The 22,388-nt window shown below is 45.6% G+C and overlaps 1 long non-coding RNA gene across 2 annotated transcripts; it reads left to right on the forward strand.

Moving 5' to 3' along the window:
- Nucleotides 1-723: 723 nt before the first annotated feature.
- LOC111853576 (uncharacterized) lies at nt 724-5,538 on the forward strand. Of its 2 annotated transcripts, none has more exons than XR_002840488.2 (4): nt 724-870; nt 2,120-2,202; nt 4,614-4,777; nt 5,171-5,538. It is a non-coding gene; the product is annotated as an uncharacterized lncRNA (long non-coding RNA). The 2 variants fall into 2 exon arrangements; XR_002840487.2 differs by having other exon boundaries at nt 732-1,109.
- The last annotated feature ends 16,850 nt before the right edge of the window (nt 5,539-22,388 follow it).

Raw genomic sequence — 22,388 nt, forward strand, 5'->3', positions numbered from 1 at the left:
TTATACAGCTGATATGCTTTGTTAAGCAATGATAATGATGCACTTTGCTAGAACGGCAAAGAATCTTCTAGAACTGGAACCTACAACTTTTATAATTGCTGCTGAGGGTTTACAGTCAGAGCAGTAAGGTTTGGGAGTGAGAGAATAAAGAGAACTTTATTTTATGTCGCTAGTAATTATGAACAGATGACTGAATAGGTTTGTCACATGACTTCGCCTTGCCAATAACACGTTCACTTCCTCCCATGTGTTAAATCATAATTTACAGTTAAGAGAACCCCCTCTCTTTTGTTATTCATTTATGTGCCACTCATTTCCTTCACTTCATAATCACGACTGGCATGCACATTTCCAAAACTCAGTCCAGTTTTTGTCGTTTTTAAGAGGAGACCACCAATGAAGTCAAGTCAGGCTTCCTCATCATATGTTACAGCACTGGGAACCAAAACTCACTCAGTCCTCATGTAATCCATTGAAGCACTTTTGTTAAATTTGCCAGAACCATAGAAATGGTACCTACTTACAAACCATACTGAGTGAGATTCGTGAAATTTGCTCTTCAGTTTTCTTGATCAGACATTGTGGATTGTAACAAATAAGACATGGTTATAGTACAGCCTGATATTCGCCCAGCAAGGCAGAGTGTATGACTTGCCAAAGTGAGCCAATTTAATGATCACAAAACACAGTAAATGGTAAAAGGCGCTAATCTAGAACTCGTGGATTTCTGCTGACACCGCTTGGACTGTGCACTACATCTTGTCACACCTGTAAGTGCTTCACCTCCATGCTGGGTCGAGTCCGGTGCATCCGAGAACCATTTGTCATCGTTCAAGTGGCCTGGGAACGCCGGGGCGCAACGAGACGATGGTAATGGAGAACATGTGGGTCGTAAGCGAAAATAACGAGAAAAAGACTGTAAGAATAAATAGAGAGAAAAATAAATCACGGAAAGCGCTGAACGCTGAACAGCAGATAGCCCAAAGAATGTTCGATGTTTATTTCCATAAACTCCGAAACAGACGGTTTACCGGATTCGTAAACAGGTTACGGCTGTTCGGCTCCATGATTTCGCCGCACCGCTGCCAAGAATTAACTCCTCAGCAGAGGTAACATTTCAAACAAGCTTCTCTAGCGCTTTGTTGGTTCCCGTCTGCCTTGCAAACAAAAAGCCTCACAAATGCATGTCTGTTTATTTACAGAAAAGCGGCTTTTAAAGGGCGGCATTCTTTTAATTTCTCCAGATAAACTCGATGTGGTCGAGAACGTCAAATTGGGAACGCGAGAGCCTGTGTTCTTGGGTGATAGTTTATGTTCCACATCCTTTAAGCTGCCAGGTTTTTAAAAATAACCTCTCTATTCTCTCTTACTAATTGCAGAATAATTACCATCGTGGGAATGGAGTTCCACTTATACAAAGCCTTATGTTACAGCTGACGGGAAGGATATACACTAACTGACTCTGCATAATTCTGTTATCATAAAGTATTTATATTCTTGTTGTGATTTTGGTTGGTCTGTTTGCATAAAGGAGTGTGCCAAATGAATAATTGAAACATCACAGCCCACTGCAGCGCTAATCTTTAGGGGGAAAAAATAATTTAAGTTTAATTAAATGTTCCCAAGTCATTGTATATAAGCGGTGCTCCAAAAATTCAAAACAAAACAAAAAAAATGCTAGCATTTGAAGTCATTTTTTACAGAATCCCTGACACTAAGTTTGCAAGTTTAAAGAAAAAAAAAATACACAGCAAAGTTGACTTAAAATGTACAAAGGAAATTTAAATTAAACTTAAATTGCAAACTAAAAATAAAAAACAGGTCACACTATTTTCAGCAGGGTGACACTAGAATGAAACTGAAGGGGTTAAGGACTGATTTTATTTGAGTCATTTTAATCGGGGCAGTCTGCTATAAAAGTTAAATTCTGAAGCCTTTAATGAAAGCTTCAATCTTAGCTTGAAGGTAGTTGGCCGCTGTAAGTTCCTCACTCATCGCATTACTTATATTCTCGTCCTGTGTCACTTTCCGACAGTCCAGGAGATGCAGTGGTTGCATGTTTCCTGACTCTAGTTACAAATAACAGATAAAAACTGTTTTGTTCTTTTTTTTTTTACAGTCTCCCTGTCAGCGTTGATGAGAAAACAGGGCATTGATATTTCTGCAGGACACTGAAGAATTGAGTCCATCTGGAATATCTCTGTAGGTACCTCTGCTCTCCTCCTGTTGTTACCATGCCCGGCAAAGAGCAGAACCGTGCCCCCTTCGTTTTGCACAACCGGACATCAATCCCCTGCGTTCGCTTCACTCGAGGCTAACACCATTGCGCCTCCTACAGGCGGCCCCAAGCATCACACGCACACGAATGGCCGTGAGTGAGAAGCAAGTCAAGCCATCCTGTTAATCAGGCACGTCGCCAAACTCGAAACATTAACCGCAGATGTAGAAATCGCAATAAGTGGCCAGGATGCACACTTCCCAAGGAAGGGATCCGATTGCTGTTCCTTGGCGTCCCTTGCATTGGTGCACGGTCAGAAACGATGGCGCCACATTTGCTGCCGTTTAAGAATCTTCAGCTGCGAGTGATTAATCTCACGCATGCCATGCCGTTCTGAGGCAGCCGTCCTCTTTCCTGAATGACACAACTGTGGTGGAACAAACGTCACCCCCCCCCACCCTCCCCAACACGCCTCGTCCTTATCTCCGTCATTACGGAAGCAGGATCCAAAGTCGCACAAAGAGCTTATTGAACACAAAATGACACGGCAGAAGAAAAGCAAGCACAGACTGCCCCCCCGCTCATTAGGAGAGGAGATAAAGGAAGAAAAAAGTGCCAAATTAATCCCTTATCTCTACAAGTTTAATGTAGCGGGAGGATTATTGATGTTTGAATGTGCAACTGTAACTCATTCCTGAGAAGCCCAGGCTTTTATTTCTGGCAAGATCTCCTTTTTGATCATTTTTAATTAATTATCCACTTATATTCGTATTGCTGCAAAAATATCTTACAGGTAAATTCTGATGCCCTTCAAAAACAGTCTAGATAACACCATCCATCTGGTGTCCAATCACTCATCTTGCACAAGGTTGCAGAGTAGATCAGCTGAAATTATGACTCTTTTGTGATGCACCGTGACACTTGGCGAGAAAAACGGAAAAACAAAATTCCCGGTTTCACTTATGGTAGCGCTGAGGTGGTAGATTATCAGTGATGTTGTGACACATTGTGACACTCCTGTCACCCAAGTGAATCTGTCACTCTCAAGTGCCCCTCAAAGGTGACACTGTGTGCATGAGCTAGTGCATAAAGGCTCAGCGATGTCACAAAATTAAATATCAAACAGCATCTGTTTGTGTGAAACGTCCATCTAGAGACAGATTCCAGTTTGACAGGAACCTTGGTTATTGAAAAGATACAGGTTTGAAATATCTAGGAATTCATTTTCTATGCACAGTTGTGTAAAAAGCACTGCATAAAAGTTTATTAATGAGACCATCAGCTGATGCGTGACGTATATGTGTTTTTGACTGTGTGTAGGGGTGCGTTGGTGAAGCAGATTGTTATAGACACATGCAGAGCAATGTAAAGCAAAAGTACAAGTTTGTCGGTACTTGAAAGAGATCGGAGCTGCAGAGTGAGTGCTATTCCATATATAAAATAACATCAGGTTTTATTACTCAAGATAGAAAAAGTCAGAAAATTAATGCAAATGTTTTTTTTTTTTTTCCCATTCATTACGTATATATTTTTTTTCTCTCAGAAAGCCATTATGTGAAAATGTAAAATATTCTGATTGTTTACATGGTTAATGGTTACTATTCGGGGCGGCATGGTGGTGCAGTGGTTAGCACTGCTGCTTCTAGGACCCGGGTTCGAGTCTCCACCTGGGTTACATGTGTGTGGAGTTTGCATGTTCTCCCCGTGTCGTCGTGGGGTTTCCTCCGGGTACTCCGGTCTCCCCCCACAGTCCACAGACATGCTGAGGCTAATTGGAGTTACTAAATTGCCCATGGGTGAGTGAATGGTGTGTGAGTGTGTCCTGTCATGGACTGGCCCCCCCACTTTGGGTGGTTCCCCACCTCGTAGCTTCCAGGATAGGCTCCACACCCCCTGCGACCCAAAAAGCATAAGCAGGTTGGAAAATGGATCGTTAATATTCTTAACCCCATAATTTTAAGTATTTATCTCAGAAAAAAATATTTGCTAAAGAAAAGAACTGGTGCCTCTTTTAATGCCTTAAACAGGTTTACATTGATCCATTTTGTATGCTTTGTGGCATTAATTACTGATATTTCCAGAAAATTTACTCAGAATTTTATGCACATAACACCTCATATATGACTACAACTTTCCCTTTTCCCTCTGTGTAAAGCTCCTTCTTGCCTTCTGGATTTAATTACTGTCCAATCTGGCTTATAGTGTTAGATATCGACTCAGACTCTAATCTACCATTATGCAAGCTGTATTTTTTATTAACTTATTTTCAATTTGTTCACGCGAGGATGGTGTTTTATATGCTATTTTATGAATATATAAATGGTCCCAGAGCAGAATGTAATGTGTTTTTTTCGCCTTTTTCGTAATGTCTGTTCTCCATGTTCTTCTCTGTCAGCTTTGTCTTGCTTATAAGCTGGGAAAGTTCTGGATGATGGAGTTAGACATGTATTATACACATGGCGACTAACAAAATCTAGCGACGGGTCACGTTTGTGTTCCACTGGAAAGGGAAACAAACAAATTTTCTTCGTACACGCCCAGACTCCGACTGACTGACAGGTGAGTCGACTTCAAAGATCTAGGTGTGCCATCTCTCTTTTGTCTTCACCTTTCTGTCTTCTTTCATTCCTTTTGCCATAAAATTGCAGTGTGAACAGTTGCAATAAGAAGGATAAAGAGTCATAAAGCAAGTTTTGTGTTTGTATATTATTCTCAAAAACACATAAGGCCTTACAGATGTAGGCCGCTCCACACACCAGTACATCCACAAAAGCACAATTAATTTACAGTTTTAGGATTATTATGACAATGTGTTGGCTTATGATCAACTTTCACAAAACAAGGCAGCTTCATGAACCACAGTAATTTGTAAAATTCTAAATGACGGTCTTATTCTAAATGGGAATATTGAGTCAGGCTGTAACCAAGTTTCTCGCAAAATCTCAATCACAGTTTCCTAAAGGAATGCCGCGGATCCTCTGGAAATTGAAAGAAACATCTTCTTCGCGTTGCTGCGAAATTACTTCAAGAAAGTAGAATCTTGGCCTAGGAAGACGTTGATGATGACAAACTGGTAGCTATTAGCATCAGCTCTCCGATTCCCCATGGTGAACGCTCAGGGGCACATGCATGTGCACGATGGAGCAAATGTTGTCAAATCTGGAGGGAAGCCTTCCGGAAGCCATAGTGGGGTTAAGGAGAGTAACCTTGACCACATGGGTACCCTTTAGCTCTCTGCTAACCCCACCAACGACGGCCGGCTATGGTGATTGATTACCGAGGAAACTTTTCTCCGCTTACAGATGCGTGACAACCTCAGAGCCTGGATAAAAAAAATAAAATAAAATAAAAAACGTGAACAAAACAAGCTTTCCCACTAATCCTTAACACGCTAGTCTTCAGCTTAAGAAAGGGTGCGGATCGAATGTTGCTCAGGGCTCAAATTACAACATGCGATCATGCGAGCAAAATGTCTACATCTTCCGTTTGAAAATACAGCTTAACACAAGTCAGGAAAAATGGGCCGACACACACACACGTGATTGGAGCGCGTGCGCCAAGCCAAGCCCCCACAAAAGTTCAAAACAGCCCCTTGCAAGGCACCTTGTCTGTCAGACCCCCATCACGGTCTCCTCAGCTCTTTGAAGACTCTATTGACGCTAAATGAGGTGAATCCACTTGCCCGAAAATGCGAGAAAGCAGCCAGGCGACGTCTCCGCCGGCCTCAACGTCAGCACGAAAGCGGCGGGGCGGAGGGCACGTCATGCCCAACTGGCGGTGTGCGGTTTCTGTGGGTGCACAGAAGAGTGAAAAAACACACAAACAAACGGCAGGCCCTCCCGCGACTCCGCACGGACGTTTGCCGGATTCCGCTCGGATGACGAGACGGCTCCCAGTGCGAGGGCCCTGTCATCACCTGTGTTACGAAAGGGAAAACATGCTTATGCAATGATGGGATTTTAATGCTCCAAAAGAAAGAAAAAAGGAGAAAACGTGAAGACACGTGGAGCTAAAGTTAACCGTTAATAAGAAATGAACACATTAGCTGCGCCATTGGAAATTTTAGCATGATCATTATCGGAGCAATTCTACGATGTGACCACTAGGGGAGGTCAGCTAGAAATATGGGATTCACACCCCCCCACCCCCACCCCCACCTTGGGTGTATGAAAATATAGGATAAATCGCTAAATGGATTTGGAAAAATAACTTTCCATGGGGGCTGGGACAACAAAAAAACAGGTAGCCAGAACATCCTAAAAAGGGTCTTGATTCACCTATGATCATTATTCTAATTCTCAATATCTATTCCTTTACCCCATTACTTTCATCCAAACGCTCAATGCTCCAGTATGTCGGGTAGCACATTTTCTCCTGAGGCGTGGGGGCTGATTACTCACCATTGGCCTCGCAGAGTTAGCCTTGGCTAGCTCCAATGCTAGCACACTCCTTTGGCAGCCTGTCCACCAGAGCGCTGCTAAATTGGGCCTGTGTGCTGCCAAGACTGGGGGCCACATCCAAGAGAAACACCACTGCTCTGATTGACTCCTTTGGACTGTCCCGTAAGCCAGTGCTGGCCCTGATTAACTCAAGGTGTGCTATGACTTAATTAAGGCGCACAATACATCTCAATAATCATATATAGTATAATTTTCCTCGGTTAATTATGTGAACGTTGTATAATTTATGCACCTCCGCAGTCTGTCTTGATTCATTTAAAAGATCCTTTTGAAAACATTAGTTCCCTCCAGTAAATCTCTGCAAAGTATTTCAGTTCCTGACAAGAGTCTGTGCATGTCTGAGTGTCCCAACCAAACGCAGAGAAATGAGAATGACAGTTTAAAGCTACTTTCCTTCACATAGCAGATAGTTCCTTTGTAGCGTTTGGACTGAAAGGTTGGAGACATCGAAGAGGATAACAAATAAAAGCAGGACCTAGTTTGGGGGGGGGGGGGCGACAACATCTGTCTGTCAACGATTTCCATTCAGTGTCTCCAGGATCGACAGGAAGCTCATTGCAGAGCACCCAAGCAAACAAAAAAAATTGGGTCCGTCCGTCCCCGCGGCCTCAGTTGACCGTAGTGACACACGTAACCCGACACCACATGACGCGCAAAGATCCACCTCGATCTCCTTGAAAAACAACCAGTCAGATGGAGACTGGATTAGAACCCAAAGGCTGCATAGCAGAAGATATGCCCAGGTTTTCTTCCCAGCTTCCAGTAAGTTCTGTATCCTTTCCTACCTTGAACACTGTGGTTTTTCCCTTCAGCAGGCAACTCCCACACAAAAGGTTTCATAATTCAGGGCAGCTTAGCTTCCAAAGAGTCCTGCACACCAGCACTCCTCTCTAAGACCGTCATGGATCCAGGGAAATGGAAAAAAAAATTGTAACTTTAAAATAAATCGTAACTTTACTTAAAGCTGTCTTGTATAATGCATTGCAGATACCTTCTTAATGCATTATAAGGGTCAGTATAAGAAAGTGTTACAGCATCTTCTATTGACAGTCATAAGGCATTATAGTGTTGATTATAATACTTCATAAGCTCCAATGAAGCTCTCGTCGAAAATGCACTATAGATACCTTTGTAATGCATTGTAATGGTCAGTATTAAAAATTTTAAAAGCATTACTGCATCTTCTATTGACAGTCATAAAGCATTACAGTGCTTATTATAATACTTTACTCGAAGCGCTCATCTATAATGCATTATAGATACCTTCATAAGTGTTACCAAAAAGTCCTCACCATATCGCTAGCCAGCAGTTCCGTCATTAATTTATTTGGTCTGACACCCTTGTCTGGTGGGAGTTGCATGATTATTGCATCCCAGGTCATCAGAGCGATACTCTCTCCAAACCCAGACCTCAGCGCCGGCTTCCAGAAAGCGATGGAGCCCATTTTGGCATAAACAAGAACTTCACAACACTTTGGGGATTTAGTCAGATAATTGACTTGACAAAGGTCCATCCCCCCGGCTCCACGGAGTAAGTACCTGATGTCGGGCGGCGAGGATCAGAGGGGAGACGCTGAGACTGGGACTGCAGATGTGCTGAATTCCTCGGGATGTGGAGTTTTTGATTATGGAGCGAGTGGTGAACGGTGAAGAAGGCCGACTTTGAGCCCAGCATGCTGTGTCTCCTGTACGAAGCCCACGTGAGCTTCGCATGAGAAGAATGCATGAGAGCATCGCATGAGACATCACGTCACCCTGTGAACCACAGACCGTGTCGGCCATGCAGCACGCTGTTTCAGGACGTCATTTCAGAGAGGATGGTCTTCATTTTTAAGCGACTGACACTTCACAACTAAAAGGTCATTAAAAAACCAGGTCAATAGTCTCTAGTTCCTGGATCTTGAAGGAATACATGAGATGTAACTTCAAATAGACAGTCAGCTTTGATTGTTTTAAATACATATACAACGTTAAAGACACCAAAAACTGGAAAGACATCATTTTAATTGAAGGGTTAAGCTTATTTGGTATTTTTTTAAGATAATAATATACAACGAAAGCCAAGCAACTTAATTACTTTAAAATTTGAGTCTTATGTAATTTTCCATGTTTTTTCATAACAATACCATACAGATAAAAAAATACAGGAAGTGCTTTTAATCAAGGGTGGCACAGCGGTTGGCACTGCAGCCTCACAGCAAAAAGGTCCTGGGTTCGGTCCCAGATTCTTTCTGTGTGGAGTTCGAATGCCCTCCCCATGTTCGCGTGGGTTTTCTCTGGGGGGCTCCGGCTTCCTCCCACAGTCCAAAAGCATGCAGGTTAGGTTGATTGGTGAGTCTAAATTGGCCCTGTAGTTGTGTGACTGTGTAGGTGTTGGTTCCCACCTGCACCCATTGTTCCCAGGATAGGCTCCAGTCCCCCCCGCAACCCCAGTTAGGACTGAGCAGTTTCAAAAAATGGATGGACTTTAAATCAAGTCAAGCTGGACTGTCTGTTATGAATGACAAGGATTGGCTGTTTAACTTTTAGCCAGAAGTCATTTTTATACTGACAGTCAAACTTATCTACTAAACTTTGTCGACAGTTGCTGCTATAATGTGGATTATTGGATGCGCAATAGTCTTACAATATAAGTCAGACTCTTTTTTTTTTTTTTTCCTTTAAACCTGCATTTGATCAGAAAATCTGCCAGACGATATCTAATGCCTTGAAATGCGGAGCGTCTCCGGGGCCTTAAGGCGAGAAGCCCCCCCCCTCCTCCCACCCATGCGCCTCGTGATAAACCATCTCGCTCATCAGGAGGACCCGCCGGAGATGCCGTTCTGCAGATGGACCCGGCTGATCGGTAATAACCATAAAAGCCCATAATCTATGACAAATTTTTCAAGGAGGATTTAAAAGTGAGAGTCGGAAAGATAGTAGGAAAGCACGTGATTTTTTTTTATTTTTTACAGGGTGATACCTTGGGCTCTGCATCCAAAGCTCCTGACAGGAGAAGCACGAGGCTGGCAATTGGATTTAAAAAGTACATGTTTCTTGGCACAGAGAGGTATCTACAGAAGAGATAACTAATCCTCACAGAGGGGAACTCGTTTTTTTTCTTCTTCTTCTAATCCTCCCCCCAAAAATAAAACCAAACTTAAAAGCAAATGGCCCGTGATAAAAGTTTGCTTTCAGATTAAAAAAATCTACCACTGAGGAGAATTCATCCATGGTGGGGTCCCTATAGGCACATGCAGCCAAAAGCACCCCCCCCCCCCCCCCAAAAAAAAAAAAACATGCTGGTAGCTGCCTGTGTGTCCCCGGAACCTCCCCCCCCCCCCCCGCCCCCCCCCTTTCCTTATCCGCTCACCTTCGTCTGTCATGTCGCCACAGACCGCTAAAACTAACAGAGCCTGCCGATGTTTACCATCAGAGAGGCCAAATGGTCCGTTTACTACCCAGGGCCTTCAGGGGGATGGAGGGGGGGGGGGGGGATTTGAGCTGGGAACAGTCTATCACTTCAAAATGAGCCGTTACGGGGCGATAGCTCTCAGGTGGAACCGCTGGGCCAAATGCAACGGCTCCCAGATGCCACCCACAACACCACTTTGACACCCGTGCTGGATGTTTACGCCTATTGCTATAATTCCTTCAATGTCATTCCGGACCCCAGTGGAAGGAATTCATTATCCCAGCCACACACATGCTCAGGCAGTCAGAGTAACCTTACCAGGTATCAGATCTCAGGTATTGCACTTAAGCTCCCGCTTAGGTATTATTTTAATGCTAATATTGCTTGGTGAATTGCAGTTATACTCCCAAGGACTGAGTTTGACAGAAAAGCCACAATATTTCCTACACTGACGCTCTTAAAGCTGCGGGAACGATTTTTTTTTTTTTTTAGCCGAGCTTGTTTAATACAGGATAAAGCAGAGCGGCGTGCATTAAGCTGTGGTCTAATCAAAGCGGAATGCCAGGACAGCCAGTGCCAGTCTGCCACTTTAATGATGTCTGAACCCATGATTGATTTCAGGCATCTGTTCGGACACCCCCACCGCCCGAACTGCTTCGCCTTCTGTCAGCCGGGCTCGTGAAACGTTTTCTTAATATTGCATGAAACGCAACAGAATTTTTGTTAAAAAAAAAAAAACACCCAGAATAATGCAGACAATACATTATGTGCTTAGCTGCTGTTTGCTAAAAGCTACACGATAAAAGTAAATGATTATCTGGAGATACTGGTACAGAAAAAAATAATATCATTATTGGTAAACGCGATTGTAATCTGACTTCTGTCGAAGCTCTCATTTCTGTATCTGACTGTCATTGTGTTCTCAGATTTTGGGGACAACAGGAGTAAAACAGGGAGATAAAGTGGATCAGCAATGAATAAAAAGTCAATTTTCCTGGTAAATAAGCAAAGGAAGTACAAAGCAACGGTACTGAGTTGTCTGCAAATATTTACTATTTGGGCCTGGACTGGGGTAGGAGGAGTAGTGCACCAGGCGAGGTGGCAGGGGGTCAATTAAGGCCATTAAACGGTGTCCCCCTCCCCACATTTGGCCTGCCTAGCAAAACATTTCCTTTTTAAAAACCTGTCATTCACCCCCAGTTAAGAGTACCCACTCATGAAAGGCCACTAGAGGTCAAGGGTCAAAAGCTAACTGCTGCAGTCCGGGCTGGAAGGAACTTTGTTAACAGGTCATTAAAATTGCTTGTTTTTTCAGCGGGGTGGGTCAAATGATGGAGTACAAACGTTAACCCTCCCGTCGCCGTAATTGTTAGCAGGGCAATCAATTTGTCAAACGGCAAGGGGCAGTGAGGGGACTTGCGACAGGCTAAAGAATGAGCCGCATATCAGCGACGCACCATGGGTACAGATGGGTGTAGATGGATGCATCATTATTTACGTTCTGTCTCTTTAAATATCAGTGTCAAAGTCTATACCTCAACAAAGGGCAATTTGAATGTACACTAGAATCTAGAACCTTGATTCAAGATCCGAGATTCTTCATTTGCCTTTTGTACGTCTGTATTTAAATATTCGCACTGTCAGCTACATACATCTAACAGTGCAATGAAAAAGGTTGGTGTTATCATCGTTTAGTCGACTTGACACTGGTACTGCGAACTTCAGGGCTTCGCTGTAGAAACTCAAGTCTTGCAGTCTTTGTTGACTGTGACCTTTTGGTTTACACGTGTTGGAGAGAATTAAGTCCTTGCTCTGCTTAGCGTTGCGAGAAATGGGAACTTGCATGAGAAACCAGCCCCCGGCTCCCATCCTAGTACCCTACATAACTTACTCAAGGCACGGCCAAGTTGCACATATATGGTATAACTAAAACCGGCTTGAAAAGAAAAGCAGTTATTGAGATCAAACTTGGGCTTGCTGTTGGATTTATCATTGCAGCTGATAGCATCATGAGCACAAAGGCACTGTGCTTATAAGGTTAGTTTATAGGGGGCTGATTAGAAGCACATTAAGCCTGTTCAGCTGTTGGATTTTCTCCACAACCTCCCAAGTTTTCCCAAGCCCACCCAGATACTATATTTATTTTTCAAACCGCCACACCGGTTTGTTGGATCAATTCTGAAATGTTACTGACTTTTATTTGCGTGTGAACATTTGTGATAAAGGCGTTTCTGTATTTCGGTCCTCCTCGGTAAAAGGTCACCGTTGTTATACATGTGCGCATTATCTCCGTGTTTACGTTGTATATCACCAGAGTGAACGCCATCATTGTGCTTTAATTTTGACTTGAAATGGCTCAAATTAAATAAAAATCCATTTACATTAATGGGCAAGCTCAGAAAATGGCTTGTGTCACTTCTGAAAACATTTTTAAGAGAGTTTAAAAAGCATATAATTTGGAAATAAAAATAACAAGCAAAGCTATCTTGAGTGATCTACTAGACAGTTTGGGGAAGCCACTGCCGGTTGGGGGGCCACATTGCGGCTGCTTCGTCTACTTATCCTGCCCCCGACCTCATTCTGACTCAGGAGCCCCATCAGTCAATGGCGCAAAGCGAGCGAGTTTTGGGGAGGACCAAGAAAGAGGCAGCCATTAGCCTCGGAGTCGCATAAACCTGCTGCATGAAACCCCACCAACGCTGGTCAAATATTAATGCGGCACTGAAATAAACATGAAGTGTCACAGCTACAACAAAGCAAATGTAAACACATGTCTTTAGGTACTTTTTTAACGAATAAGCATCAAAATGTAGTATTGGTGATTTCCATAAACAACAGCGATGAACACTATAAAATAAGGTATATATTTTTATGAGGTAATAATCTGACCCAACAATGGAATATAATGAATGAAGACTTGCTTCTGCCTGTACGGAATATATAAATTGGTTATTATCCATATTCCCAGGAGTGTCCCGGACCTACAACATGTGAGTTCAAACACCTCCCCTCCCATTCTGAAGTATTACACCATTCACTTAAATTGCTATTAAAATGTGTTTCCAGAGAGACCTTTGTCAGGATTATCTGAGGTGGCAGGCCTTACTCACCAGCCCATAATTGTAGTGGCAGGTGGCCCCCGGAATAAGGCTTCCTCTGTCTCCGGCCAGGAGGATCGCCAAAATGGGGCAATTACGGGCACCCCACGTCAGACTCGATGTTGTTATGTCACTAGCGGGCTGAGCCGGAGACACGCTTGGCCTTCTGGGAAGTGAGCGGTGATTTAGGGGGGTTTTAGCCCGCCGCACATCCCCCGCTACGGCCACGTCCGTTTCACAGAACGTCGCGTTTCTCTGCAAGGGCGGGGTCACTCCTGTGAATTCAGGTCAACTACCAGTAACAGCTCCTGCCTCTCCCTTGGCTCCGGCACGTTTTTAAATGGACGTCTCGTTAATGGGGCCCACACGGCTTCACTGTGCGGATCTTTGGATGGGATCGAGGTGACCTTTCGACATTAACATTTATCAAAGCGCGGGCTCACAATTAAACTCTCGTCGGAGCATGCGGATGATCCTCCGCCCTTTCAGATGACTGGCGTTGCAGTGCCTCCATGGATGGCCTCAATATCCGCTCCACGAGATTTGAATCCATGTGGAATTTGCACGTTCTTGCCATGTTTCTGCGTGCTTATTCCATGTGTCATGTGATCCGCCCACTATCCAATCACACGCTGTTCAGGGCAAACTGGGTGACTGTAATTTTCTCAATGTGTTGGTGTGTGTTTGCATGTTTGTGTGTCTAATTCATAACCCTTGCTTTTAAAGGGTAGGTTCTGGGTCACGGTGACAGTAAAAGCATCTGCTGAGAATGTTTGTTTTATTTTTTCGCAATTTTTTACTATTACCCTGGCTGCCAGATAGAAGACCTGACTTTTTGCTGTCATTAGGACGCGACAAACACTGGGGGAAGGCAAAGATTGCCTGGTGTGAGAGAAGCTTCAGAAGGTACTGGAGAAGGGATGCTATGTTCTGGGTGACAGGGAGGGGGACAAAAGGTGGAGGAAGAGTGAGCGTGAGTGGGGACCCTGTAACCCTGCTTGTGAACTCCCTTTATGACTCTGTCAGCACGGGGTCAACCATAGTGCCAACCAGGGATGGCGCTTTCGGCTGTGGGGTTTGCCCGTGGAGGGAGGGAGAGGGGCGGCAGTTGGCTGGTGGGGTTCAAGCAGAACAGGGGTTTGAGTGCAGAGGAGATAGAGAAGCGGAGGAGCGTGGGAGGCCGGGAGAGGTGGCACGAGGAGTAAAAGAGAGAAAGAGATGAAGAAAAGCCACGTCTGTGAGTGTGGGTGTGGAGGGGAAACCAGGCTTCTGAAGGTGAACAGGAAGTGAAAGTCGCCCGAGAGTGTCGTCCTGCTAGACGGCAGAGTGTTCCCCGCCTCATCCAGCGAATGGTTTGGACTGGTGCCAGTATTTTTGTTTGTTTACGCCTCCATCAATGATGGAGAGTGACTTCCCTACAGTCCATGCTCTCCTTCCGTAAGAAATAAACAAAGAGGAAGCCATAGCTTACACTGCAGCGTTATATTCTACAGAAAAATATTATCTAAGGCATCTGTTACTGACAAGATTTCATACAACCACTCGACATACCGTTCTTGTGCCTTAAAGCGCCAAGCCCACATATATCTGACGCAGGGAAATTAAGACTTGCTTGAAGTCCTGTTATATGAAGGAAATATTTACGAGCTCCCACAGGAGATAAAGCACGTTTGTTTACCTTGCCGGGTGACGTTACGCTGGACTTGACCGAGACGGTGACGGAGAGAGAGTCGGGGAGATCAAAGCGAACCCGAGAGCTGTTTTTGTGAGTCACAGGTTATCGAGATGCTGCTTTAGCACAACCGTGTCCTCTGGTGGGTTGGGGGGGGGGGGGGGGGGGGCAGAGGCACGCAAACATGTTTTATGGCCCAATAAAATCACAGAGGAGGTCAAGCATTCCTCCGGCTCACTTCTCTTTATGACAGCGTCTGCTCAGACCCCTTGCCGACACGGTTAAGCAAGCTTTCGGGTGACTGGGGAGACGCAGCAAGCTAGCTGACTTTAGTTTCGGCATAGAAAAGCACAGCTGGTCCCCCCCCCCTCCACTCCACCTCCACAACGATACCGGTGAGAGTGGGAATCCGAAATCTCCTCCGCTAAGCCTTTGGCTTGAAGATGGCCATCATCCACCCACAATACAATCCTTATCAGCAAGTGGGGCCTTTCTGTCGTTTCCATTTTGTCCTTACAAAACACCTCTGTGATTTCGCACATCCTTCAGACCGCGGAGAAAAATCTCACAATGGAGCCTCATAAGTGGATCTGTCAACGTTGCAATAATTCTCGCGAATCGAGTACCGCCGGTGATAGCTCGCTAAACAATAGCGTTGATAATAACGGCGTCGGTCTGGAGCGGCCGTGAGCGGCACAGCGGCGACCCAACCGGTTATTCACATCAGACACATCTGCAGAGGGCCCGTTCGGAAGCCCAGTGAGGCCTCCAAACACGGTCAGGGAGATGTACCCAGCATGCCGTGCGGCCTCAGCGCATTGGGCCGAAATTACCGTCTCGTCCTTGGGGGAGGTCTGAACTGTGGCGCTGTCATTCCCAGGGCCCAAAGGCATGTCTGTCCCTTTTGCTTTTCACCACTCCATCCTTTCACTACGTCCTAACCGCTGGATGACATGACATAGCCACTTCAGAGGCTCTGCTGTTTTGACGCCTCCGGTGGCTCTCCTTCCCAGAATGCCATGCTGTTGTGAGTTGCCGTTAGCTGTGATGTGACTGAATCTCTAAGGAGTCATTTTAAGACGACATGCCCGGTGCAGATTTTCCCCATTTATTCGCATCTGTGGATCGGTTTGCCCTGATTTTAAGTAATTTAATCACCTAAATGACTTAGTGACTTTCATTTCTGTTCTGCCAGTTTCGTGTGCAGTATTCTTAAAAACCGTGTTTTCATTTCCATTTTCATTTTATTATATTTCTTGCAGATCTAGTAGAATGCTTATAAAGGCAGAAAAAAACAGATTATATTTGTTATCAGTTTTTTTTTGGCATGAAACGACAGTCCGCACTGAGAAAATGCTGATGAGCGCATTTGGCTGAATTATGACAGTTAGGGGTAAAAGGTGGAAAACAAATACAACTGGACTCATGAACAAACGAGCGATTCAGAGGACGACCGCCGGCGTGATGGGGCTCACCCAGGGATGATGAGGGAAACAGAAAGGGTGATTTGGAGAAGCATTTTCTCCCAAAACTGTGATGCCTTATCTATCTATCTATCTATCTATCTATCTATCTATCTATCTATCTATCTATCTATCTATCTATCTATCTATCTATCTATCTATATATCTGCTTGTTTATTTATGTGTTTATTTGTTTGCTTGTTTATTTGTTTGTTTATTACAGGGGAATGGACAAGAGGGAAGAGGACTATCTTGTTTCACATACATGTATTGTGTAAAGGTCTTAGGCATATTTAAAAATTATATTTATATGATTTTCATGTTGCTGGGATACATTATTTTGATGAAAGTCTGTCAGCTTTGGCATTTCAAGACCTCTCCCAAAGTCACCTCAGTTTTTGCAATAACCATCCAATACACCCGTATATTTGTTGAGCCGACCAGTAGCATACCATGTTTGGCCAATCAGTACATCATCAAATGATTTAATTACGCTGAAAAATGCTGTGAGTTTGTGGCGAAATGTAACAAATAAACGGATCGGCTGTGGTGCCCCTGAGGAGAGGTTAGGGAACCGCAGCGTGTTCCTCTAGCCATCCAACAACACATCAGTAACATTTTGGAGAACAGATGAAATTCTTGTATTTTTTCTATTGTGTCGCTATTCGTTTGCATATATTCTAGTGTTAAATTCCTTTTTTTCTGAGCAAATATACACGGACTACCAGAAAAATTGCTTTAAACATTTTCTTTGACTGCTGGGAAACTCAGACTTTACCAGCAACTCAATCAGAGGAATCAGTATTCAGGCAGCGTTTCTTGCTCATCTAAGTATGTATATCCTCCGAAATCCTTGGAAAACATCATTATTTATATGTATTGCGTTTCTATCTACCTTGTCTTTTCTATTTCACCTACAGCTGATTTTACCTCTCTGTAGGAGGCTACTGCAAATGTTATGGGTACTGTTAGTATTCATGCTCTTAGTTTTTATGTGTAAGAACAGCAGTGGTGGAGGGGGGGGGGGGTCGCAGTGACCCCAAATGGCAGATCAGCACCAGAATCGGGGCCCCAGATAACACTATAGTCGAAGCTGAAGGATTGGCTCAAAATCATGGCGTGAGCATCTGCTGATCAGGTTTGCAGTCCTACCATTGACGGTTCGGGGGAAAAGGTAAGTAGACATAGATTGGATTGAATTTAGCAACCAATGGACAATGTGTAGGACTACAGCTTCATGAATATTTTAATATTGACTGTAATATTTATAGTAATGACTAATATATGATCAGGTCTGAAATTATGCCCGGGGGGGGGGGGGGATTGAGAGGTCACCTCAGGTCGAAGATCACAGGTTTGAGTCTGCTAACCCAAAGCCAGCGGTAGCACAAGTCCCCGCTAGAGCGAGTCACTCCTTCCCACAGTCGCCACAAACCCCTTAAATGCTTCCAGGCCTGTGGCGAAGGGGGCGTCCACCTTACATGTCCGTGCCTGGAGATGGATTGACCATCACCGTCTCTGCCACGTCTGATCAATCTGTGCTGCCCACCCGTGTTTGGACAGGTGCGTACGGCTTCGAAGGCAATCCATGGGGAGGAGATTGGGGCCGGGGGGGGTGTCCGTGCTGCCTGAGGGGGCACGGGTTATTTTATTTCAGCTGCAGTACACTTCAGTCCAGCTTTCTCTTACATTGATGTAGTGTGGATTAAAGCCGCTCGAAGAATTCAGGGTCGTCTCGTCTGAGGAATATTGCTTATCTTGCTTTGTGATACGTGTTAGCTTCCCTCACATCCCAGCCAACGCGAGCTCTGCCGGGTGGAGAGCGTTGCTCTTCAGTGGACCTACAGGAGGCGTCTGGCGAGAGCGGTGGATGAGGCACCCCCCCCCCGCCAGCCCTGACAGACGGTAGGCAGGTGCGCACGGATTCACGGCTGTTAAGTAGAGAAACCGCAGTCTGGCGGGTCACCCCCCCCCCCCACCGCGGGCTACGCTCTGTTAGCACTCCCGGGTCTGCAAGTGTGTGCTGCCCCTACAAACCCCACCCCCCCAACCTACCACCTCACCGACGTGTTAACCACCAAACAACATTTGTTCATCGGTGCAGCCAAAGCAGGAGACCAATCTCGATACCCAAAAAAAGAGCACGACTGGAACACACACCTCTGCCGGAGCCGGGCCATTTGACGCATATCCACTACAATGTTCTGCACTTTACCAGACACAGCACACCACCCCCCCAAACCCCCCCCCCCCCCCCCCCGCCTCAAGCCCCCACCTCCTCCACAGGCTCTCTCCCTCTCCACCGGCTGACTCACATCCACGTGTTAATGGATGGGAGCTCGATGCCTCTGAGGCCACAGGGAGTCATCAGTCTCGGAGAAGACACCCTCAGACCAATCACAGACAGGCGCAGGGGAAAACACGGCCCCTAAAAATAAATGCCTGGGAAAAGACCAGAAACATCTAGAACGTTATCCAAACCGAGACAGTCGGACAAATTCCTTGACAACCTAATTTTCTTTTGTTTTTTTTATAGATCTGACTCCCCACTAAGCAAACCCATCCTCTGTTCTGCTCTGTTTTACAGACGTGGAAAATTCACAGTAAAAAAGACTTCCTGCTCGCTTCTCAGAAATCCTCCTTATTGTCTTGAAGGCAAATAGCCAGAGGCTAATATAGCTGAGGGCTAATGGAAGCTTTCTGGCAGATGTTTCTGAGCTTATTCATTCAGGCATGACGATTGCCGAGCTTCTCTCCCCAACACGGCATCTGCCACTCCCTCGCACTGGTTCCTTAATATTTCCCCCTACCTTCCAGAAAGAGTGGGCCGTGTGTGTGTGTGTGTGTGTGTGTGTCGAGGGGGAAGGGGGGCAGGGAGAGGTTCTCCATTGCCACCTGACCTCTCTCAGCTTAGTGGTGCACTCCCAGCGCGAGGCACAGGAGAACAGTGTTGTAAGACCGTCGCCCACCGTGTTAAAAATCACCCTGGAATTTTAATCCCCTTGCTACCCCACTGCACACTTTAATAATACAAATAACAATCTTTCCCTTTAGGGGATTGTGTTACCTCACTCCGGGTAAAACACACACGGCAGAGGGGGGGGGGGAGCGGGACTCCGCTCAGCCTGTGCTGAAGTGACTTGGGTCGCCGCAGGAACGACGCATCGCTCCCGGTGACGAGAGCAGCCTCGGAAAAGCTGAACACCGCCGCATCTCGAAATACTCAGCCATATCCAAATGTGCGCGAAAAAAAGGAAGAAGGAACGCGTGGCTTTCTTACGCCAAAGCGTACACAGAAAATCGGGATGCGTCCGAACAGATTTATGACTCCTGATCGATAACATGGATTATTATAGTGGTTCTCAACTGGATCGACTTCCGGATGGTAAAGTCACAAGCCAGATTCACAATAAGAATTGGAAAGTTGTTGATTATTTTCTACACTGAACTGATACTTTTACATTAGAGGAAAGGGTTACAGTTTACATGTATTCCTTGGGATTGGAACCCATGATAACCCGTGGAACTGCAGAAGCTTTTCTGAACCACACTCTCAGCAATCCCAATGAAATCGGAATCGCCAGCTGAGAAACCGGCCGATGTCCCGGCCTTCAGACTGATCAAGCCTGGAATTCACCAGGAATCACAGCCTTCCACTACAGCCTAGTCCACTCCAGACAAAGAGTCTTAGACCAGCACAAACCGAATCAAAATTCCCAAGTCACACGGCGCTTAACAAGAAGCAGTGCGGCCATGGGCCTGTACCGGAATCGGCGGCAAGTCTTACTCACTTACTGACCTCCATCACAAAGACAGAAAGTTCCTTCTTGCCGTCTTCCCGATGGCAGCGAAGTCGCCGCACTCCTGAGCGAGGACATCGACTACCTGGTATTTAGTTTCCTGAGGGATGGGGGCTATCGCCCTGGCTGCTGGTCCATGAGGAGGTGGCAGGATAAAGGTGCCTGTTTATGGTGGAAGATGACAGGGGCATTGACAGCACTAACAGCTAAGAGACTGAAGTGAACAGCTCAACTACACATGGGCCGCACAGCAGACACAGAATTTTATCCTTAAATCGTGGTCACTCTCTCCCTGCAGGGGGCGATATGAATCTAAAACCAGCCCATTTCTACGATCTGAAAGGTCAGGCTTCTCATTTCAGACAGATCCGGAAGGGGCCCGGGTCTCAACCAGCCACCATACCGTGTCTCCTTCTGCCTCTCTCTCCTCTGGGCCGGTGTGAGACTGGACCAGCGACATTGATCGGATTTTTCTGTCTACAAGAAACAAATAACAAACACGTTATGGCACCCAGCGCTTGCCTAGAGTTTTCCAGATTGATGCTCTTGAGATCCTTCCAGAAGGAGCTTTGTTTGTGTAGCGACCTGCGGCACGATGTGTGTAATACTCATTCACAGGGTAGGGATCATTACCCGCGACCTGCCAGACATGGAAATCCAGTGGTTTCATGCCTATTATTTTTTTGCATTAAGACACATGTATCACTTCATGGGTAAAATCAAACACAAGGACTCAAACTTTTTCTTTTCTTTTTGCAAGTCTATCCCGCATCCTCTCCGCGCCTTCGGCAGAACGTCAGAGGGCCTCCACCAGCTTATTAACGTGCAGCGACGGAGGAGCAGATGGCTGTGGAGACCGGGAGGGCTGCTCCGCAGATGTTTACCTCTGCTTGGGCGTGTGGTGGCTGACGCTGGCCTCCCCCCTTGTCTTTGGATGTGCCAGTTAGGGAGGAGAGGTTGAGTCACGTCGGAGCATCGCCGGGTTCACCGGCCGCTCCCTGAACTGACCGAGGCTTCCTCAGCTTGTCCCGTCATGGCTGCCCTTAAGTCATCCTAATTTACCTTTATCGAGTTAAAGACGTTTTTCAAGAACAGAGCTGCCGAAGTTGTCCATATGTGGGAATGGTGTGTGTGCCCTGCGATGGGTTGGCACCCCATCCTGGGTTTTTCCCTGCCTTGCACCCGTAGCTTCCAACATAGGCTCCGGACCCCCTGTAACCCTGCACAAGACAAGTGGGCATAGAAGATGAATAGAATACATAAGTTTTCCTTTAAGACAAACACGGTCAAATATATGGAAAATAGTGGCATTGCTTTTAATTTGATCTAAGAGAAAGAGACATTTGAATAAACACATTTTCAAGTGCCCATTTATTCCCTGTAAGCAGGTAACTGGTTAGTTAATGGTTATTTGTGATCATTTAGGACGTGTGAAGGGTATGAACCAGGCTTCCTGTTCCTTGAGAGAGCTTTGGGTGTGTGTTGGTTCATCTTCCCTAATTTTAATAAAACAGCAGATCTATTTGTCGTGCATAAAAAGCGATTTATTGCATTGTATAGACGTGAAGCGCTTTGTTTGTTTTAAGTCCTGATCGCAGGTCCCCTGTAGAGCCCACCTGCCTAATAGCATGTGTGTGTGTGTTTTTTTTTCCAAGGCGAAATGTAAACACTGTGAGTCCCATTAACGCGCATCCCCTGACCGACGCACTTTGTGTGGTGGTGCCACGGAGAGTGCAAATGAGCTGAGGTTCTCTGAGCGATGTTGCACTCGCTTTGGAGACGGGGATCAACACTAAGCAGGTGGGGACCTCCGAACATATACGGCTCGCCCAGCCGGAATCGAGGCACCGGAAATCCATCCGGAAGCCTTTGAGCTTTTCAAATGACTTATTATGTTTAACTGGCTTCCCCTCGTTTTGTGCAAAAGGTCAAACTCTGCAGCGACGACACCGACCGCAGGAGCTACCGTAACTTTCACATTAACCGTAACTTGAGTTCAGAGGAATGCGGCTTGTGATCTGAGCGGCTCATCGCCGCCGCACCCACTCAGCCGAAGACACATTATAATTTGACTCAAACCTTTCTCACTTTCCTGTTCGGCAAGATTTATTTGCAAAACTTCTGACAAAGCCGGCAATAAAAAAAAAGTCTGGTGCTAAGAAAGCTTTAGAAGAAAATAACAGGTAGAAGTGGACCATCAGCCCCTTCCCCTGAGCCGTATGTTATTACATGACTTGTACGTACATGCAGACAAACTCCATCCTTGTGCCTCACTGCTAGGCT

This window comes from Paramormyrops kingsleyae, chromosome 21 (genome assembly GCF_048594095.1).
Source record: "Paramormyrops kingsleyae isolate MSU_618 chromosome 21, PKINGS_0.4, whole genome shotgun sequence".
Classification (NCBI taxonomy): Eukaryota; Metazoa; Chordata; class Actinopteri; order Osteoglossiformes; family Mormyridae; genus Paramormyrops; species Paramormyrops kingsleyae.